Source organism: Nanorana parkeri, unplaced genomic scaffold (genome assembly GCF_000935625.1).
Source record: "Nanorana parkeri isolate BGI_ZX_2015 unplaced genomic scaffold, ASM93562v1 scaffold854, whole genome shotgun sequence".
NCBI lineage: Eukaryota > Metazoa > Chordata > Amphibia > Anura > Dicroglossidae > Nanorana > Nanorana parkeri.
The window spans coordinates 509,550-524,161 of record NW_017307122.1 but is presented as its reverse complement, the minus strand read 5'-3'; the positions used below and the strand labels follow the sequence as shown (position 1 = coordinate 524,161).

Sequence of the window (14,612 nt, the reverse complement as noted above, 5' to 3'; positions counted from 1 at the left end):
TTCCCCGCCGGTTGGGTTTTGACAGGGCTCATTGCATTGTTCTGCCGGAGCCTTGAACGCTGAACGGCGTGTTGTGCATTGCTGTGGGTGTAGTAGGGCGTCAGCTGCAGGAATGTCATTCAGGAAAAATATGAGCCGGGTTGGTTTCTGTGACAAGGACGTGCTCCTTGTACCCGCCACCCTTCCTGTACTCTGCCATGCTGCATGTGATGAATAATAAACCTTCTAGCTGGATGGATCTGTTTTTATTGTTGGCAGAATTTTCTTTGCACCAGCAGAAGCTGCAATATATTGCAATAGGAAAAATCTAACCTAGGCGGATGGCGCAGGGCGCTATCTGCCTTATTCGGGAATTCAAAGAACATTCGGAAGTTACTTATTGCAGCCAATCATATTTAATCGTTTGTGGGCCGGACTTCAGAAAGGAGAGATCTCATTGGTTGCCGCATTTTTTCTGCTCTTCATTGCTGTTTTTCCGTTGCCTTAGATGGATGCACCTGTATTTTGTTAGTGGGCCTCCTGAAATTTAGGGGTGTACAAAGTCTGTGCCATAGCCGTGTCTCACATCGGTTTTCAAATGCCACCAATTGAATTAAACTGGATTAAGTCTAAATCTGCTTTTGAAGACGTCCGTCGTCTGGTAGGGCAGGCCCAAGAGTGCTGTTAAGGTGCCTAGAGAAGAAGAATGCTTCTTCAGTTTGGCTGCTTATGGTTATTTGGGGCAACCGTATCTCCCCTAATGCCAAGAGACGTCCTTGGCTGAGTATTTTTGGGGGATCCGTTTACTGATGGGGGCATTTGTGGGTGCCGTGGTTCTTTTACTGAGATAAGCCAGGTCCTGATTGTTTCTCTTCTCCATAAACCAAACATGATATGTTTGCCCAATGCCAACCTGAATGCTAGCAGACATTTTAAAAGAAGGTTGGCAGATGGATGGCGCGCAATGGAAGGCCATTATCGGAAGGTGGCATGCTTGGCAGGTGGTGATGGGAAGGTAGCCTGCTCAGAAGGGGTTGATGGGAAGGTAGCATGCATGGCAGGTGGTCTTGGGAAGGTAGCATGCATGGCAGGTGGTCTTGGGAAGGTAGCATGCATGGCAGGTGGTCTTGGGAAGGTCAAGGTAGCATGCATGGAAGGTGGTTCTGGGAAGGTCAAGGTAGCATGCATGGAAGGTAGTCCTGGGAAGGTAGCATGCATGGCAGGTGATCTTGGGAAGGTCAAGGTAGCATTCATGGCAGGTGGTCCTGGGAAGGTAGCATGCATGGTAGGTGATCCTGGGAAGGTAGCATGCATGGTAGGTGGTCCTGGGAAGGTAGCTCAGCCAAGCTTAAGCCACTTACAAACACATTTCCTTAGGCCAGAACAACGAAAAAAGACAATTGGTGGGATTGGCTTACTACCCTTTTGAAGGTTATAGTTCGCCTTAATTAATAATTTCTCTGGCTGTATAAATCTGAGGAATCTTCTAAAACTTTATCATTAAAGGTTCTGTTGACATTTTGACATAAATGATTGCCACTGCTGTAATCAATGCCATGTATTGCGGTCTGTTTGATGCCTAGTTTATGTTGGAAAGTGGATTCTGACCTTGGCCACACCCAGTTGGATAATGATCTGCAGGATTTTCAGTATTGCACTTTGCCTCTGTGGTAACATACAACAGTCTGTGGATTGCTCCACCTTCTGCAACAGCTAGTGTGATTTTACAATATATTTTCAGCAGCTAACGAGATTTCTACTTTTATTGTGACCGCAATATGTGTTTTTCGCACAATGCTCACTCCGAAGGGACATTCGTTAATTTTGCAGCAGGCAGCTAGGGATGCACACGTTCACGGTTTCCAAACCTTGCTGTCAAACTGACAAGTTAGTCAAGTTAACTAACATGCTAAATTAGGTCTGGACATCTAAGCGTCGGTGACCTCTGACTTGAGATGGTGGTCGAAAGGTCTGTAGAATGATTGTGACCTGAAACTCCTTTCGATCGTTGAGCAGACAACCCTGGCACCAGCCTCATCTCATCCAGGAAGGTCCATTTTTGTTGTCTGGGTTCTGGCTTTAGGGCTGCAAGCCTGGGATCGTCTACAGAAGTCGCATAGTGCCCGCCAGCATGGTCATTTCCCAGTCAGACTGTGACCTGTTAGATGGGGTGACCATCATCTGGTGCCCTAGCGCCCCCATAGAATGCTACTACAATAAAGTGTTTCACACTTGATCTAATTGGCTGCAGCAGGGTTTTGTTTTAATCCACAGATGGAATAAGACTCAACGAGCCGGATATTTGGAAAGATGCCATGCAGTCCATAGCAACAAATTGGATTTCTCTCTTTTATGTTGCTATGTAAATGCAGGGGAAGGGCAGGATGAACAATGCTAGAAAGGAGACCTGCGCCAAGGGCCGCCATTGCTATTGTACTGATAAAGCCAGTCACCTGGCTACCTGTGGCCTCAGTATTTTCCCTGAGCTGGAACAAGCAAGCAGCCAGTGTAGTCGGAGAAAAGGTAGACTTCTGATCAGCATACTTTCTCTGGGTCAGGGGGACACACACTATTTAAAGCCTTTGGATCGGCTTAATAACCAGATAACTATCCGTTTCAAAAAGAGAGTTCAGCCCCAGCAGCCCTCCAGATGTGACACATGGATGATCGCATTTAAAGGAGAATTATGAGGTGAGTGATTTTTCACTCAGCCTCATAATCTGAGCCGACCTGTGACAATTAAACTGTCACACGTCGGCTCAATAGATCGGGAAGTGAGTGAACACATACCGGCGCTCGCTCACTTCTCGATCATCTCCCTGCAGAGAGCCGTGACTGTCACGGCTCCCTGCAGGGATTCCCCGCTCCGATCCTCTAGCGCCGATTGGCGGAATGGACGGGGGGGCGGGTACAGCTGGCTCTGCCTCTAGCTAGGCAGAGCCAACTGTTAATCACGCAGCTGGTTGGATCTCGACAGTAATGTCGGGATCCGTCCCGGCTGCCGCAGTCTCAGTATACCGCGAGCTGTAGCTCACGAGATACTGAGCTTTGGGTCACTGGAGGACGCTAGTTTGTGTCCTCCCGTGACCCTTAAGGGAACTATGGGTAAAAACACTTACCCCATAGTTCTCCTTTTTAAGATGGAATAAACCTGCACAGTTCAGACATTGGACTTTTCTGTCCATTTTGTGACCGCAGAAGCTGTCATTTTTGCAAGCATTCTCTCCTCTTCTCCATAGCGGCGATGTAGCCATCGATGCGTCCGTAGGCAGATTCCTCATCTTCATTCAGAGTTGTAAAGATCAGCCTATCCCCAGCCAGAAGTTGGGTAGTTTTACTTCAAACCTGCAGTCCTTTTTCTATGCAGGCATGGCTTGGATGAGGTTGATGGCCATCCCTGAGTGAAGGGGTTAAATTCTAGTCATGGGTAAATGGAGAGCATTCTATAGATTCCAGACATGCCCTGATAGCTATGGCGAAGGCAGCTGGGCTTGTACTTCCACGCTGCATGAGACGCCTACTGTTATCTAACATGTACAATTCACCCCGATACAATACAATAATTGATGGTTACCACGAAAGGGGAAAAAAGAGAGCTTTTATGTACTCCGTAGATGTCATGACATCGGTGCTGAAGATGAGGCTGTGCCTGGTCATGTGCAGCCTGACTGAGGGCCCATTCACACCACATGCAGATTACCTCCAGACCCAAAATGTATCCCTATGCTATTTCTGGCCTCTGTTCCCACCAGCGCAGTCCGTTCCAGACCAGAAAAATACTGCAGGTCTCATTTTGTCTGGTCCGGAATGCACTGGAACTGCAGACAGGTTCACACCATTTTCTGGACTAGATCTGGTCCTGAAAATGGTGTGTGAACGTGCCCTGAGGCAGGATAGAGGACAGACCAACCATAACTGGCAGCCATGTAGATGTGTCGGAACTTTGTATCCACCCATTGGAAGCAATCGTGGTCCGTCTTGCAGACTTTGTATGAGAATTGTAGCTATCCGATCTGTCTTTTTATGGAAACCAAGCTCTTGTCACAACAGATTGGAAAGTAGATCAACCATCGATGGGCAAACATCACATTGTTGTCTTGGTGGAACATCTTCCCCTGTGTGGCCACTTTTTGAATTTGGAAATGTGGTTTGAGTTGTGTTGATAAAGCCAGTGATTGATAAGTGAGCCGGAAATAATCTGAGTTGTAAAAGCTCATAAGATACCTTCTAAATGCTTCCAGGACTCCCATTAAAGGTGAACTAAAATAGATTTTCACTGAGCGCATATTTTGAGATTTAAAAAAACAGCTTTCCCCATCAATCTCTATGGAGCGTGTACACTCAACAACAGCCAGGAAGAACGTTGAAAGAAAATTTTTGCTTGACGGGGCTGGATTTACTCTCTGCTGCCCCAAGGGCAGGTTCCTCAATGCGCCCCTCTGCTTGCCAAGGTCCAACAAAAATGTCACCAGCACACCATTTGAACATAAAGCAAATAAAGTTTTAATGACACATGAATGTCATTCAGATACAAACGTTTTTCGGGGCCTGGCATGGTCCCCTTCATTAGGCACCGTCATTCTGTGCCTGATGAAGGGGACCCTGCGAGGCCCCGAAAACGTTTGTATCTGAATGACATTCATGTGTCATTAAAGGAGAACTATGAGGTGAGTGCTTTTCACTCACCTCATAGTTCTAGCCGACCTGTGACAATGAGACTGTCACAGGTCGGCTCAGTAGATCGGGAGTCACGCAGCTGGGCGGATCCCGTCGTCTAAGTAGGGATCCGCTCCGGCTGCGGCGTCGGCTGCGACGCTAGTTTGTGTCCTCCCGTTACCCTAAGGAGAACTATGGGGAAAAACACTGACCCCATAGTTCTCCTTTTTAAAACTTTATTCGCTTGATGTTCAAATGGTGTGCTGGTGACATTTTTTGGACTTTCTGATTTGCACGGTTCCATCCGTGGTCACTTCAAGCACCCGCCTGATACACAGGTATATCGTGATCACGTGTAGAAAACAAGTGGCGGCTTCCCCGCTGTACATTTAGGAGGGAGGTATACTGTAGTCCAGCAAAGGAGAACTGGCAACACTGCTTGGGATTTTAATGCAATAGGGGCAGAATACGCAGGGACTCAGGGGCTCGGAAATGCATGTATTGTGGATATGCTTTTATTTAGCCCATAGGTTTACTTTAAGGGCATAAAGTGGTTGCGGTGCAAACCAGACTTTACTGGCCAAGACCTGTGTGAACAGTGGCTGAGGGCCGAATGTAAGATGACTTTGTAAAAATTAGAGTTCGACCTTCAGCAAATCTATGTTAATTGAGGGGGAACAAAAGCATTTCAATGCTCATTAATTTGTATGTTGGCACTGTGCCAGAGTTTATCTGGATCGCAGCGAGACGGTCCCTTTAGAGTATAAGAGGTGGTGTGTGTGTGACGACTGCTATTTCTATCTAGATGCATTTGCTATAATCCTGTATTCTGTTTTTTAAGGGTGTCTATTGTCTGTGTTCCGCCATGTTCACCCTTCGTAAGATCCGAATTCAGGTATCATGTGGTGTGTTGCAGTGATCCCTTCTTGCTTTTCATAGTATCTCCCATAAAACGTGTGCTGTCTATTTTGTAGTTTTCCGCTGATGTTTTCAATATCTTCTGATGCAGTTTCTCTCTTGAAGGGTGTCAGGCGGCAAACTGTATTGTGTGGTCTTGGCACGTGCTATACACTTTTACCTGCATGGTTTAGCAAACGTCCTGCTATTAAAAATTGAAATGCTTCAATCGTGTGCAAAAATGACCTTGCCCCGGCGCTGGTGTTCTACAAGTATGTGGGATGCTGAGGTTTCTGTATCACTTCGGGACTACAGGAGCGAGATCTTCCCTGCAGTGTTGCCCTGAAAGCTGCCCTCAGTCTCCTTCCTCCTGCCGCAGTTCCATAATGTTAAATCCAGTTTGAATTCTACTTTAAAGGAGAACTATGAGGTGGGTGCTTTTCACTCACCTCATAGTTCTAGCCGACCTGTGACAATGAGACTGTCACAGGTCGGCTCAGTAGCTACCGGGTTCGCTCACCTCTCAATCCTGTCACGGCTCTCTGTCGTGACAGGGGGAGGGGCTGGACTCCCCTCTCCCCGCTCCGATCTGCCAGCGCTGACTGGCGGAACGGACGGGGGAGGGGGCGGGTACAGCTGGCTCTGCCTCTAGATAGGCAGAGCCAGCTGCCACTCACGCAGCTGGGCGGATCCCGTCATCTACGTCGGGATCCGCTGCGGCGTCTCAGTATACCGCGAGCTGTAGCTCCCTATATACTGAGCTTAGGGTAACGGGAGGACGCTGGTTTGTGTCCTCCCGTTACCCTAAGGAGAACTATGGGGAAAAACACTGACCCCATAGTTCTCCTTTTTAAAGGCACCATATGCAAAATTATTTTTTGAGGCTTGCTTGCTGGCCAATGGAACCATTTGCTGGCATTGGATACCTCTTGGAGATTACTGTGCAAAGATGTCCCCCAAATCGTCACAACTCAAATCTATGTGTGAGTTCCTCGCTCAATGGATTCTCCATAATCTAGAATAGAGAAATCTCATGCCAAAGATGGATGCTATTAATTATTTTATTATTATACAGGATTTATATATCGCCAACAGTTTGCGCAGCGCTTTACAATATAAGGAAGACATTACAATCACAATTCAAGACAAGATGGTAAGGAGGGTCCTTCCCGTGAGGGCGTACAATCTAAAAGGGAGGGGGAAGTGATACATGAGGAGGTAGCTGTGTGGAGAATTGTTTGAGAATGATGGTTCAGGGGTTAGGTTGAGGTGGGATAGGCTTCCCTGAAGAGATGCGTCTTTAGGGAACGGCTAAAGGAAGTCAAGGTGGGAGATAGACGGACTGGTTGGGGTAAAGAGTTCCAGAGGATGGGAGACACTCTATAGAAGTATGGGAGGAGTTGACGAGGGAGCTGGAAAGCAGGAGGTCTTTGGAGGAGCGGAGTGGACGGTTAGGGTGATATTTTAAGACAAGGTTTGAGATATAGCCGGGGGCAGAGTTGTGGATGGCTTTATAAGTGATTGTTAATATTTAGGATTTTATCCTCTTGGCTATTGGAAGCCAGTGTAGGGATTGACAGAGGGGGGTTGCAGACACTGAGCGGTTGGTTAGGTGAATGAGTCTAGCAGCTGCATTCATGATGGACTGAAGGAGGGATAGCCTGTGTAGAGGTAGGCCAATGATGTCTTGTGAGGGCTGGAGACACAAGCTTCTGGCAGGAGATCTCCCTGTTGGAGGGACTGAATGATGGCACCTTTTGGATGGCATTCTATAAAGTGAACCTGTCAGAGCCTGAGCAATGCAAACAATACATGATGATTAAATGCATAAAGCTGAACTCTGTGGTAAGCAGACATTGTCTAAACCTGGGCTGGACAAATCCCAGGAGCCAGGTGGCCAATGTGCCTTAAAAATTGACAGCTGGCGCCCAACTTTTGAGGTTTTCTCCAGGTGTCGTCAATGGAGCTGGCTCCTGGATTGGACAGGCTGGCTCCTGGACTTTGTCCACCCTTAAGGTGCTCATACACTACTCGATTCTCGTACGAGAATCGCGGGAAATCCCGCGATCGTACGAGAATCGAGCAGTGTGAACGAAGACGTGCGACCCTTTTTACTGTACGGTCGCACGTCCTTTTGTCAAACCAGCATACTCGAAAACCCGCCGAGAATCGTACGATTGTCAGCGGGTTTCTAGCCTGCTCGTTCGACAGCTGCGGAACGGGCCGGCGTGCGCACGCGCACACTGCCCGTTCTGCATTGCGGCCATTCGATGATCGCAAGTACGATCTGCCTGTCCAAGATGGGCAGATCGTACGAGCTTTTAATAAGCTTACGACCATCGCAAGACAAAAGTCTTGCGATGGTCGTAAGGTGTATGGGCACCTTTAGTCTAAACACAAGTCATGTGTATTCTAACCTGGAATGTTGGTGAGCGTTGTGTATTTTTTTCCAGATCTGTGCAGTAATCCAGTGTGAGACTTGGAGCTTCCTGTAAAAAAAAAAAAAAAATGCTCCCTTCTGCCCTCTCACCCCGAGTGCACGTTGGGACTACGCACCCACTGGTCGGTCTGTCTTGCCATATAGTTTGGGTGGAGAGGGGGAGTCAGCATTAGCAGCATTAATAAAAAAATGAGCATAATTAAAAAAAATGGAAGGCATCATTTAAAATGCATTGTAGGATGTAATGTTAACCCTTTAAAGTAGACCTATCAAACCTGAACAATTCATAGTGAGCATGTGATGAAATGTGAGTGTAGATTAGTGAAAGCCATAATGATAAGCAGACCGACATTTCTTGCATACTCCTGAGTATGGGATCCTCCCGGTTGGCTCTTTATTGTCTTGGCAAACCTCAATAACTTAGGGGACTGGAAAGGTGCGGTCAAGCTCAGCATTTAGAGAGAGCGGGGCGAGCTCACAGGAACAGCATTAATAAAAGTAAGCATCGTTTAAAAAACGGAAAGGCAGCATTTTAATATTCATTGTAAGGGTGGAAAAATGTCATGAGGAATTCGGGAGCCAGACTGGTTCAATCCAGGAGCCAGCAGGATTGTTTGAGGAGCCAGCTCTGTTGACGGCAGCTAGAGATGAACCTCAAAAGTTGGGCGCCAGCTGTCATTTGTAAGGAACATTGGCACCCTGGCTCCTGGGATTTGTCCAGCCTTGATGTAATGTTAATGGATTTAAAAAAAAAATAATTACAGGTTAACCCTTTAAAACACTGCAACATTTAAAATGGCAATGAATTCAGCCTGGGACCCAGCAAAGCAGACGTTCTACAAGACCAATATGATCTGCTCGTCAGTTCTGTCTTCTGTACAGAAAATTACTGTTTCATTGCCGTCAGCGCCACTCGCCAAATGCATTATCGGAAATGGGATCCTCTGAATGATAAATGGAAAAGAAGTAGAGTCCGGTTTGATGCAGTGGGATTTTGCTGTGCTGGTTCTGACGCAGCACCTGATGCATTAGGAGGAGACGATGCTACCGGACATTTTCTGCAGTACTCTGGGCGGGATTTGGATCTTCACTGCAGCAGCGAGTCCACAACACGTTAATGCCAAATACCGTGCTGGTTATTAAGGCCGATGACCTGCGTGTTTCCTCCGGGCATGATGGGAGTAGAAGTCATTAAGATGCATCGACTATTGCCGTGATGGCTAACAATGTGTTTAATTAAAGTTTATGGGAACTTTGGTAGGCAAGGAGTCAGATTGACATATTGACATTACAAATGGAAAGCTGGAAAATGGCAATTCAGCTTTATGTTGTTTTTTTGTTTTTATGTATCTTTTTTTTAATTTATAATTTTGTAATTTTATATTTTTTCATCGTTAATATTTTAATTTGTATTGCCATCTGACCAGCCATGGTGCTTTCAAGCTGGCTTTGCAGAATAAGATAGCAGGCCTTTTTTCCAGTGTTTTTATTTTCTACTTCTGTGTGTATCCCTTCTTTCAACTGTCATTTTGCAGCAGTTTGATAAAGGCAGAGCAATTTAAAGGAGTACTATGGGGTTAAGGCCTTTCCCCATAGTTCCCCCTTAGGGTAACGGGAGGACACATACTAGCGTCCTCCCGTCACCCTAGGCTCAGTATACCGTGAGCTACAGCTCGCGGTATACTGAGACGCCGCAGTATACCACGAGCTACTGCTCGCGGTCAGGGGCGTCCCGAGGCTGGGTGACACCCGGAGCGGTGTCAGAGTGTCACCACGCAACTATTCTGATACCTGCCGGTGGCCATCTTGGTGATGGACGCCGGCAGAGAGAGGAGGAGACAGCCACCCGGCGGGATAAGGTATGCCGCCGGGTCCCCTCCTCTCTCCTGATACAGTCGGGCGTTCGGTCCATGACAGAGCGCCCGACTTTTCAGAGGGGGGTGAGACCAAAATGACAAGTCATTTTGGTCTCACCCCCCTTGTGACACCACTGCTCGCGGTATAGTGAGAAGCCGCAGCTCGCGGGATTCGCCCAGCTGCGTGACAGGCAGAGCCAGCTGTCAGTCTAGAGGCAGAGCCAGCTGTACCCGCCCCCTCCCCGTCCGTTCCACCAGTCAGCGCTGGCGGATCGGGGAGGGAGGAATCCAGCCCCTCCCCTGTCACGGCAGAGAGCCGTGACAGGATCGAGAGGTGAGCGAACGCCGGTATTTTTGTTTCTCCAAAGGTATAAGCTTTAAGAACATTTGACCAGAAGAGAAAATACACCAAGAACATTCGACTTTGCCACATTTTATAACGGCATGCAGTTAAGCTGTGCAATTCTGTTTGTCATTAATAGACCCCTCTGCATGTTTTAAGGTAATCGCCAACATGTTCAGGCTGGGTTCTCACTATTTTCTGGACCAGATCTGGAACCTAGTGCATTGCGATTTTTGCCGCGATTTGGAATTTTATTTTTCGCTTTAAATGTATTTATTTTTTAGCTTACAGGTGCGTTCCAGACCAGACAAAATAGGACAAGCAGTATTTTTCTGGTCTGGTCTGGAACAGACTGCGCTGGTGGGGGCAGAAATAGCATAGGGATACATCGGGATGCATTTTGGGTCTGGTCGGGAGGTAATCTGGATGTGGTATGAATGGGCCCTCAGTCTTGAGCAGTTTCTGGATGCACCACCTATGTAATGTACAGTAAATAAGAGCCTGTCGAAAATTGTAGACTAACCTTGAAGTTTACCATTATCTCATCTGAATTGTGGCTGCAAAACTGGTTTTACCTGAGTAGAGCCACACAACCCAGTGTGTCATTCCATTACCATAACCCTGGGAAAATGTTGCTTCTGGAATATTACAAAAGAGTCCTGTGCAGGCGCCGGGATCCCATTTGTGTGCTGTATATTGTTGTTTAGGTGCCATGGGGGGGACATTCTGCATAGCACTGCAATGCACCCCACCATGTCTAATGCAATTACATGAATGGGCCTTAAAGATTTTACTATTTGTAGATATAAAATATTAATTTCATCTTGGTATTTGCCAAGTATCTGTACTGCAGTTGGGTGGGGAGAAGAGATTGCTGACCTCACAGAGAATGACTTGCAGAGTAGAATCTCTGCTGATAACAAGCTGGCATCCTGTCAATGTCAAACTGAACCAGTAGCGTAGAGCGGGCGGAACCATGCATTTTACATCAAAACCATATCTTTAACACCTTTTTAAAGGAACCCAATTATTACTAACCTCTCCTTGTGCACATGTTGGACTGTCATTCTGTTCTAGTTTCATCGGTCATTTCTGATTCACTGACCAGGAGGAAGTGTACGGATCAGGACTTCTGATATGCAGGTAGTGTACGGATCAGGACTTCTGATATGCTGGTAGTGTACGGATCAGGACTTCTTCTCATATGCAGGTAGTGTACGGATCAGGACTTCTCATATGCAGGTAGTGTACGGATCAGGACTTCTCATATGCAGGTAGTGTACGGATCAGGACTTCTCATATGCAGGTAGTGTACGGATCAGGACTTCTCATATGCAGGTAGTGTACGGATCAGGACTTCTTCTCATATGCAGGTAGTGTACGGATCAGGACTTTTGATATGCTGGTAGCGTACGGATCAGGACTTTTGATATGCTGGTAGTGTACGGATCAGGACTTTTGATATGCTGGTAGTGTACAGATCAGGACTTCTGATATGCTGGTAGTGTACAGATCAGGACTTCTGATATGCTGGTAGTGTACGGATCAGGACTTCTGATATGCTGGTAGTGTACGGATCAGGACTTCTGATTTGCTGGTAGTATTTTTCATCTGGGTTAGTGACCCGGTGTAAAAGCCAAAAGCAAGTCGCCAGGCGACTAGCATTTTTAGAAGTTGGCAAAATCATCCTTGCATAGAACCTGAGATACTAATGGTGGCTCTGGCAGCTCGACAGATATTGAATTCTGAATCGACTTTAGTTGAAGGAGGTGGGCCAAAATTTGTAAACAACCGGTGGCTGCGGGGACACCCTTCGTTTATTCTCAATTGTGTAGTAATCCACCATTCTCATTTGCATCCAGGCTTCCGGGTATGGGGGGAACATGACCCCCTCGAGTGAAGCAGCACTCTGGCCTAGTCCTAAATTGCTAGTTGCCAGCACTGTAATATGTTGGAGGGGGTTGATGTCACCACACCCTCTAGGCCAGGGAGGACAAATCCCAGGGGCCAGGTAGCCAATGCTTCCTAAAAATGACAGCTGGCGCCCAACTTTTGAGGTTTTCTGTAGGTGTCGTCAATGGATCTGGCTCTTGGATTGGACAGACTATTATATCCACCCCTGCTCTAGGCTCCGATAGTGACATTGGGTATATTGGTAGTGGCCGCCATGATGGAAAGAACATTGGGATGTTGAAGTGGGGGCCTTTACAAAGATGCCATCACTTGAATGGCTAAGAATCAAGGCTTGATGGTTTAGGTCTAAGGTCAAGGAGCTGGGCCATACATTTTCAGCTGGACAGTGACTGTGGGGACACCCTTAGTTTACACAGATGCTCAGTTGCATGGTAATCCACCGCCCTCCTTCACATTAGGTGTTTCCTGGTATGGAGGTACATGTGACCCCCCCCCTCTCCAATGAGACAGCACCCGTCGGCCAGGTAGCCAATGCTCCTTACAAATTAAAGCTTCTGCCCAACTTTTCAGGTTCCCTTTTTTGGATTTTGTTAATGGAGCTGGCTGGCTCTTGGATTGGACAGACTGGCTCCTGAATTACATACTAATTTGTCCACTCATGCTCTAGGCTCTGATAGTGACATTGGGTATACTGGTAGCGGCTGCCATGATGGAAAGAATGTTAGGCCTTTACAATGATGCTATCACTTGAATGGGTAGGAGTCGAGGGTTAGGTCTAAGGTGAAGTTAAAGTAAGGTAAGCGTTCACTTCCCAGGATTAGATTACGGGTTACACAACCCATAGGGAAGATGGGTTGTTAGGTTCTGATAAAGGGAGGGGTAGATGTTCTGGTCAGTGCTTGCTAAACTGTTTTTAAAGATGCAAACTTCAGGTCAGCCTGTCCCATGTTCGATTCACTACCTGACCAGGCACTGGCACAGGACTCGTATACACCAGGGGTCTGGATACTGACACTGGCTACCTGCTTATTATAGGACAATGATTCTGTAAGCAATGACACCAGTGCTTGAATCTTCAATAAACAAGCCCACAATGGCAGCTCCATGTTTTTTTGGTCCTTTGCTTCTTTTTAAAGCAAATCCGGTGACTGATGTGGTGGCCAAACCACGGTGAGTCACTATGGATTGCATCATAAGCAGATGTAGTATGTGCATTTCATGTGGTTATTTAATTGGTATTTACTAACCATAGTGTTCTCCCACTAAGTGAGCCTGTTACATGGAAGCTGACATATTTGGCCAAAAGCGTAAAATCACTGCCAATTTACTGAAACGAACCATCCCTTTCCATGACACACAAACACACAAGAGATGTAATGGTATAAAACAGGGAAAATGTCAGCCCTCCAGCTGTGCTGAAACTACAAATCCCTTCATGCATCTGCCGCTGGCTGTCAGTCTTGCAATGCCTCATGGGATTTGTAGTTCCACAACAGCTGTGGGGGCCGGAGTTTGCTTCCTATGCTGTAAAACGTACATTGCAAGGTAATTTTGAGCTAGGATGAAAAGTAGGACAGTCATGTTGTTCACTGCTATACAAGCGACATCCCCCAAAACTCTATAATTTTGCCCTAAAAGTGACCGTTTTCTCTCTAAAGTGTATTTACGGTTAAAAAAAAAAGGCAGTCCCTGGGTTACGAACAAGATGGGATCTGTAGGTTTGTTGTTGAATTTGTATGTAAGTTGGAACAGGTAAAGTTTAAGTGTTAACTCCAGCACCCACATTTTTTGTTGTTTTGGATAGCATAGGGAAGGGTTAACCCCCTGTAAAGTTTGTTTTGCTGTGTGTGCCCCTGTTCAGAACATTTCACCTCATTTTCTGTCCCTGTGACAATTGGATTTTGGAAATTTTGGGTTGTTGTGGAAACAAGGATTGGTGACAAAGCTTCAATGGAGACACCTTTTTCCCCTAGGGAGGGAATTTCCCTTCCTAGGGGTAGATTTCCTCTCCCTTCCTGTTGTCTCAAAGAGGAAGTGAGATTAAATCTCTCTGAGGATACAGAAGAAGAGGCGGGCACCCCTCGTCTGCACGTCTAACAAGAGCCAACTTCCTGTAATGTACGTACAGTACTACGAACCAGACCCAAAAAGGCGGGCACTGCTCGTTGGCACGAGCGCGGTAGCATTACAACTGCCCCTGCTGTACAGTAATAGCCTGCGTTTGTAAGTAGGTGCCCTATGCAACTCGGGGACTGCCTGTATTTCTCTATTGCATTTTTATACGTTCTATGCCACACCTAATAACCAGATCCATCTAGTAGTTTGTAAACTTAACCCCTTCGTGACTGACGACGTACAGTGTACGTCGCCAGCATCGGGGCTGTTTAAACAGACTCCCGGCGACTTTTGCCGCCGAGACTCTGTTTAAACTTGTAGAGCCGACTGTCGGCTTTACAACAGAAGCGATCCTGGCGACTTACCTGTCGCCAGATCGCTTCTGCGTCCCGAAGAAGGGGCCGCCCCCCCC

At 46.9% G+C, this 14,612-nt stretch overlaps 1 protein-coding gene across 4 annotated transcripts in view; it reads left to right on the top strand.

Annotated features, from left to right (window-relative positions):
• The window catches only part of SPTAN1 (spectrin alpha, non-erythrocytic 1), an 89,784-nt gene that overhangs the window by 599 nt on the left and 74,573 nt on the right, over positions 1-14,612 (top strand). The window lies entirely within an intron of this gene.